The sequence below is a fragment of the Mus caroli genome, unplaced genomic scaffold (genome assembly GCF_978045245.1).
Source record: "Mus caroli unplaced genomic scaffold, Mus_caroli_1 scaffold_13, whole genome shotgun sequence".
Lineage (NCBI taxonomy): Eukaryota > Metazoa > Chordata > Mammalia > Rodentia > Muridae > Mus > Mus caroli.
The window spans coordinates 56,676,168-56,683,989 of NW_028227268.1; the positions used below are offsets into that span (position 1 = coordinate 56,676,168).

The following is a 7,822-nucleotide window of genomic DNA, read 5'->3' on the forward strand; positions in this document are numbered from 1 at the left end:
GTACTTTGGCTATATGCAATTAAGTATTATTAATATTATTAAATCAAACTTTACCTGGTTTATAAATTCCTATGAGAATGTTTAACATTGCACATGGGACTTGTGCTGTATTTCTGTTTGGGAACTGAGTGAGACACTTGAAGTTTTTTTTTTTTTTTCCTTTTTACAGAGCAAATTCTTTTGAATAACTACAAACATGTAGTTGACATGCCTCACCTCCTAGAGTTTACAAAAGATCAGTCCTATAATCCCATAGATAACATCATCCTACAAACTATAAAATACTGGGGAAGAGGCAGGATGCCATGATGCAGGAGAAATTCTGAGAAGGGAGATCAGAGACAAGAACCTCCAATGGCTGAATGACTGCTGTGCTCTATCTCTGGGGAAATCCATGGGGCGATGGCCTCAGTATCTTTCTTTACATTGATAGGTTTTTATCCCCATTCAGGATTAACCAATGAAAACAGAAATAACTAATTCTTTTTGAATAATTACAAGCATGCAGTTGACATGCCTCACCTCCTAGAGTTTACAAAAGATCAGTCCTATAATCCCATAGATAACATCATCCTACAAACTATAAAATACTGGGGAAGAGGCAGGATGCCATGATGCAGGAGAAATTCTGAGAAGGGAGACCAGAGACAAGAACCTCTAATGGCTGAATGACTGCTGTGCTCTATCTCTGGGGAAATCCATTGGGTGATGGCCTCAGTATCTTTCTTTACATTGATAGGTTTTTATCTCCATTCAGGATTAACCAATGAAAACAGAAATAACTACTTATAATTTAGCATCTTCCTTTCCAGCCTCTTGCTCCATACATCATATTCCATGAATACATAGCCTTTCCTATGTTGTGGCGTCAGATGGGGGTTAAGTTTGTGCCTGGTGTTTGCCTGTGGCACTACCCTTCATGATGGTATGGTAAGGCCAACAGAGGCCTGAGATTCTCATCAGAAAGAGGTGATTCAAGCAAAACTGTGGAACCAACATCCTCCTCTTCCTACTCCCCTCCTTTTTTCTTCCATCTATCTAGCCTTTTCCTCTTTCTTTTGTTGTTTCCTCTTCTCTTCCTCCCATTTCCTTCCTCTTCTCCTCTCATTTCTGTTCCTTATCCATTTTCTTCCACACTTCCATCTGGATCCAGGTCCCTAGCAACAGCCTGCAGCTTTCCCCTGAACTAAGAGCACATTGAGACACCTACATTCACTTCCTGTGAGTCCTTCCCCTCCTCTTAGAATGACTCAGCCATCCATCCTAACAATTTTGGACAAAGCTCAGGGATACAAAAAGTAGTCCCCACACATGGTGATACTCTCCTAGAGATACCAGCAATGACCAGAAACAGGTATCCAGAATTGGTGATAGATGACAAAGGTCATTTTGCCAGACTGACTCCAATTTTATAATGTTTTACATTTTTACTTTCGAATTTGCATATACTGAAATTGGCTTTTTGTGGAAATGTCACTGGAAAATTACCCAAGAAGTTAGAGAGAATAGGTTCCCATAGCATGGCAGAACATGAAAACCACAAAGGCAATGTACCCAGGGAAGGAAGCCAGTCCCAATGGGCTGCATTCTAATGATGCTCATGGCATTTTCAAAAAAAAAGTCAGACTGTAGGAGCCAGAGCAGATCAATGGCTACTAACATTGAAGGGTTAGAGAGTACCATAATGTGCATATTGATTTACCCACTAGGGAACATTTGTGGTACATGTTTTTCTGGGGACATAAGTATTCCTCTCTCCTGCATAAATGCACAGAGTGGGATTTCTGGATCATACGGCAAGTTTGTGTTTAATTTTATAAGCTAAATCAGTAATTTACACGGGCTGATATAAGCTTAAGAAGTCCGACGAGCTTTCAGAATGGTTGCTATTTCGTGTTTAAAGTCAAATTTAGATATCACTATTCTCACATCTCCCACCTTCAATAGATCTAAAATTCCCTCACGATCCAAAGTCCAAATAATAGCCCAAACAGCCCATCTCCTCCAGTGCCACAACCTCCCTCCTCTAGCAGTGGGTCATTAGTATCTCTTGCTTGAGTTCCCATCGAAGCTTTAACTCCCACAATCTCTCCTGCTTCCTTGCTACAATCATTCTCCTTAAGGCAGCTGCACAAGCTCCTTCTAGGCACTCACCTCATGGGATGACTCCACATTGCTATTGGCCTTCAGCACACTTAACAGGCTGGCCCATGCTACATCTCCACTTTTCTCACATTCTTCTCCATGTCCTTTCTCTTCTGTAAGTTCTCAAAATGTTTCCAAGGCCTCAAGGCCCATGGACATCTGGACAGTGTATCCTCTGGCTCCCGGCATGTTGGGCATTTAAGGTACTTTCTCAACAGGTCTTCTTATCCAATATTGCACCTATTCAAATTGGTTGTTGCTATAGGCATTTACCCACTCATTTGTCGTTTATCTCTTCCCAACTAGAAGAGGAGACCATTTGGAATAGGGGACTCATCGTGCCAATCCCAACTACCTGAAAGAGTCCCTCAAGCATGGGAGTCTTGACTCTAAAATACTGAGTAGATTAATGGATAGATACAGAAAGAACTGTTACACCCCATTCAAAGCTAAGGGGAGTTCATGGAAATTTTTCTGGGAGAATGACACCTACCTCACAGGCAAATGGGTCAGGATATGTCAAACATCTATCCCAAGGCCTGGCACAAAATAATGATATGAGGTGGGCTTTAAACACATAATAACATAAGCCAGGAATTGTGAGTACTACCTGTTGTCCCATTTATTTGGGAGACCAATGTAGCAGGATCAACTGAACCCATGGTTGAGGGACAGTCAGAATTATAGTAAGACCCTATCTCAAAGATGATGATGGTGGTGGTGGTCGTCGTAGTGGTAGTGGTGGTGATTGTGGTGATATTAGGCTCATGAGAAAAGAGCTTTCAACCTTCTTAGGCAAATGCACCCCTGTGGTCCTCTAAGAATATTTGCTGCCTCTGTATAGACTAAGACACCAACTCAAATGCAAGCACCACACCCAAACAGAATTGCTTATGGGGACAGGCTCTTCATAGTTTTTTCCAAGCTAGCTCAGGCATGCGAGCTCTCACTGCACCAAAGCTTCTCTCTCCTTGGCATTGCTGTAGCTTGCATTCTGCTTTATAATGGAACCCCACACAGTGAGCGTGCAAGGAAGGTACTGCTTTCAGATCCTTCCAGGCATCAAACATCTCAAGGTAAGGAACACCGTGCTATTATCTCATTCTCCCCGAGTCACGTCTCTATTAAACGTCAGCCATTTTCTTCCAGTGAGCCTAAAGGACTAAGGTTTGACAACGGAGCCAGATACACAGAAAGTCCACATTGTTCCAAAGCAACTTCCTGTCACTCATTTCCCTCTAAGTGCCTCTGCCTCTCTCAGTCTCTTACTCTTGGAGATGTGGATGGGCATGATCAGAAAAGCCTTTTGTGAATCAAAACCTATGTATGTCCTTTTATACATACTTATAAGGGTGCATTTAAAAAAGTAACAGAGACAGACAGAGACAGAGACAGAGAGAGGCAGAGAGAGACAGAGACTGAGGGATGCTCAGAAAGGGAGGAAGATGCACATACTGTGCTATAGATACCTGCTAATCAATTCCTCATTTCTCTTCCTATTGACCAGGTCTATAGGCTGACCCAGGTGACCAGATGCGGGGTCCCTTTTTGATCATAGGGCTTTGGCCACCCATGAGTCTCCCTTTTCCAAATTCCTCCAAAGTCACCAAATGAGCTCTCAGCTCTGATTCCATGAACAGCCTTCTTCATAGACAGAATCACTTAGAGCTATGCTTCTGGGCTGCCAAAGTGAACAGAGTTACTAAATTCCAACCAGGGTTCTGTCACTGGCATACACGGGCCTTGTCCCTTCTCCAGCTCTGTGCACGCACATCCATAAAACAATGACTTTGGACAAGACAGTTTGTTTTCCTCAATATTTTATTTTGTAGTTGTAGGGCCTTGTCGTTAGCTGAAACTGTTCTCTGCAGCTTGTGAGAGCAGCAAATGACCTTGAGGCTGTACTGTAGGCTGTGGGACTTCTCATGTACCTTCACACACAGTGAGGAGCAGCCAAAGTCCTTGACTGTCCTTAGCCTCCTTTCCAGCACTTTATACCTATGATTTCATAAGAACTAGCCACACAGGGACATATCCCCCAGAGACTGCAAAATTGTGCATAAATACTAACCATAAGACCCCCTGCCCTACTGTGTGCTTGGATGCTTCTCACATTTTTGCAGCGGGGCTCTTTGCCTTTGATGGCTGTCACTCATGCTGTTCTTTTCATCTAAACTCCTAGGTCTCTGCCTCCACCTACAATCCCATCCCCTTCTTCACAGTGGCATATGGTCCCTTGATACTGGAAGATTCTGAAAAGAAGTCAGACCCTTTTGTCAGTTGCAGCTCTCTCAAAAGCTTATCTGCAAATCTGTGCCTCATTGAATATTCATGTTGACCAACTGAATATTCATGCTGTCCAAAAAGCTCCATAGGGCCCTGTCTGCTTTCCTCTCTACATGCAGTCTTTCTAATGCATACAGCCTTTGCTCCCTTGGTAGGGCTGTGGCTCCTGTCCCTGCTCTTGCTGCACACCCTGCCCCCCAGCCCCCCAGCCCAGTCATTCACTCTCTGCTCTTTCGCTTTCATTCCTTTGTTGCTCCCGGCCCTCCAGTCCTCAGTCTCTACCACCTTAGAATTCCGCCTACAGCCCTAGCCCCCATAGACTACAGGCTGCAAGGTACTCGGAAGTCTTCCTTTCATAATAGAAGGTTTCATGAACTTCCTGGGGTTAGGGTGTACATAGGGCAATGGTACTGGATTTCCTGACAGTAGATGAAATAGTAACACATGACAAATATAATGTTATTAATGAAATTTGTACACCATAAGAATTGTAGTAAATACTGTATGTCTTAACTTTCTCTTATTTTCCGTCTATTTGTTTGCTTATTTATTCACTTTACATCTGCATGGAAGCCACTCCTCTCCTCCCAGCTGAGCCTCTCCCATCCTCTCCCCTTGCCCCTTCACTTCTTCTCTGAGAAGGCAGAGAAGAACCCCACCCCGACTCTGGTACTGAACCACTCTAGCACATCAAATCATTGCAGGACTGGGTAAGTCCTCTCCCACTGAGGCCAGATAAGACAGCCCAGTTAGGGGAACAGAATCCACAGTCAGACAACAGATTCAGGGACAGCTCCCACTCCAGTTGCTGGGGAGCCCAAGCTGCACATCTGGTACATACTTGTGGGGAGGGGAGGCTAGGTCCTTAGTCATCAGGAAAATGCAAATCAAAATGACAGAGATTCCACCTTAGACCCATCAGAATGGCTAAGATAAAAAAGACCCAAAGTGACAGCTTATGCTGGCAAGGATGTAAAACAAGGAGAACACTCCTTCATTGCTGGTAGGAGTGCAAACTTATCCAACCACTCTGGAAATCAATCTAATGGTTTCTCAGAAAAATGAGAATGATTCCACCTGAAGAATCAGCTATTCTACTCCTGGGCATATTCTCAAAAGATGCTCCATCATAGCACATGGACACATGCTCTACTATTTTCTTAGCAGCATTATCCCTAACAGTCAGAAACTATAAAAACAACCAAGATGTCCCTCAACAGAAGAAAATGTGGTAAAGAAATGGGTAAAAAAAATGTGGTTCATTTATGCAATGGAATATTACTCAGCTATTAAAAACAAGGACATCATGAAATTTGCAGGCAAATGGATGGAACTAGAAAGTATTATTCTGAGTGAGGTAACCCAGACCCAAAAGGACATGCATGGTATGTAGTCACTTTGAAGTGGTATCAGCCATAAAATACAGGATACCCACACCACAATCCACAGTCCAAAGAAGCCAAATAATGAGGGCCCAAGCCAGGATGCTTGAATTTCACTCAAAAGGGCAAGTAAAAGTCATTGAGGTAGATGGAATGAGGGGCCTGTGTGTCTTATCTGTCTTAAGCTAAATAAGTCTGTCTCCTAAGTCACAGCCACATTTCCTCAGTCTCTGTTCTCTTATTGCCTGTCCCCTTCAGCCAGTTGTTTCGGTGTGGATGAAGGTAGACATGTCTTTAAAGATGGTTGACAGGCAGATAACAATGGTTCACTTTTACCTTTGCCCCACTCTCTCATCCTCTGGCTTTACAGTCAGGGATTGGAAAGCTAAATATGCCCAGGAGTGAGCACTGAGCCCAAGGCAACCAAAGAACAGTTATTTCTGAGGTCACCCCATGTACCTGAACATGTACTTATAATGAAGATGGGATATGTTCATGTCAGCAGCACACATCACTATGAGGACAGACAGGGCTGGGCAGCAGAAAGGATCAATTTTCTCAGAGGACATAGAGCCCTGGTACAGAAAGTTCTGAAGGCCAGGATGAAGGCCTCCATCAAACTCATAAGCTCAACCACCTCAACCTCACACCTCCCTTTGTAATACAAAAAACCACTTGTGTGTCCTGGTCCTCAGCTCTGAGAACTGGCCAAGGTTACAGTGTCTCCCAGCAATAAAATGGTACCACACTGATGCCAGGTGTAGACAGGCTCTTTGTGGCTCTGCCATTGACCCTCAGTGACCCTGGTATCCCACTGGGCAAAGAAGCATAACTCTATTTGTCCCTGCCATTCCATAGTTGTGAAGATTATAAGGAATCATTGGTTTTTTTAAGTGCTGTGAATAGAGACTCATTTCAATTGTCTCATCTTTCCATGATGCGTCTCCTCATTTTTCCACTCTGAATTAACCTTGCATCTGTCACATCTAGACTATCTTCTGAGTGATACCATGTACCCTGCTAGAAAGCATTTGTGGAAGTCACTGCATAGCAATTAGTTATTCCACACATTGTTGCTTACTGGTCCGACTCCACCTCTGGGGCAGGTAGATTCAGTGCTTGGCCAGTAAGTGCTTAATAAATGAATCAAGGCCTTCTTGCTGCCAAGCCTCAGACTGCAGATCTATTTTACATGCTGGTCAATACCTACAGATGCACAAGAGATGTTGTTAAGTTCTACACTCCTAGCAGACAGTGCCCAGCCCTGCAGGCTGGTGACATAAGTGAGAAACAAGGAAAATATTAAGAGTTTGTATGTGAAACAAAACCCAGCTCCTTCCCTCCATCATCTCCAATGTTTAGGCACAAGAGCCTAGCCCAACAACGGGACGGAGTCTTGGAAACAATTGCTTCTTGTCTCTGAGATTGCTTCTCTGTCTTCTGGGCAAGTCCCTGAAATGGCTGCAGAGTCCCAGCTGTTTAATAACCTGCCCACTGATAGGAGCGATTGCTCATCAAATTCCAGAACTAGAATGCATTCAAGAGGGACCGTCGGCAGCCTCGGCTGCAGAGGTCTCAGACAAATGGTTGCTGAGTGGATTGGCCAACGTTAAGCAACAAACATGATTAAAGGCCAGAAAATGGGACCTGTGAGGAAAAGATGAAGCCATCTGTTTGATTTATCGTGGAGGCGAACAAATAGCAGTGTGGAATGCTGTGGAAATTTTCTACAAGAAAGATAGCTGTGCCCAGCTCAAAGAGCCAGGATGGGAGGATAAGGACATGACCTGCCACACCGGGGACTTAGGACAGATGTAGGAAGGGAGAACTTTGCACTTTCTGGCAAGAGCTCAGCCAAGCACCAGCTCAGTCTCTCAGAATCTGCTTTGTGGAAATGGCAGACTTGAGGCTAGAGAAACCCAGCAGTCCTTGTACCCAGAAGCTAAGAAAGAAAGAGCATCATGAGGTTTTGTGCATCTCCATTCAGAGTAGATCCAGAGCTTCCGAAA

At 44.0% G+C, this 7,822-nt stretch overlaps 1 protein-coding gene across 4 annotated transcripts in view; it reads left to right on the plus strand.

Annotated features, from left to right (window-relative positions):
• Shisa6 (shisa family member 6) overlaps positions 1-7,822 on the plus strand; it is a 292,149-nt gene that overhangs the window by 199,531 nt on the left and 84,796 nt on the right. The gene's annotated exons all lie outside the window — the stretch shown is intronic.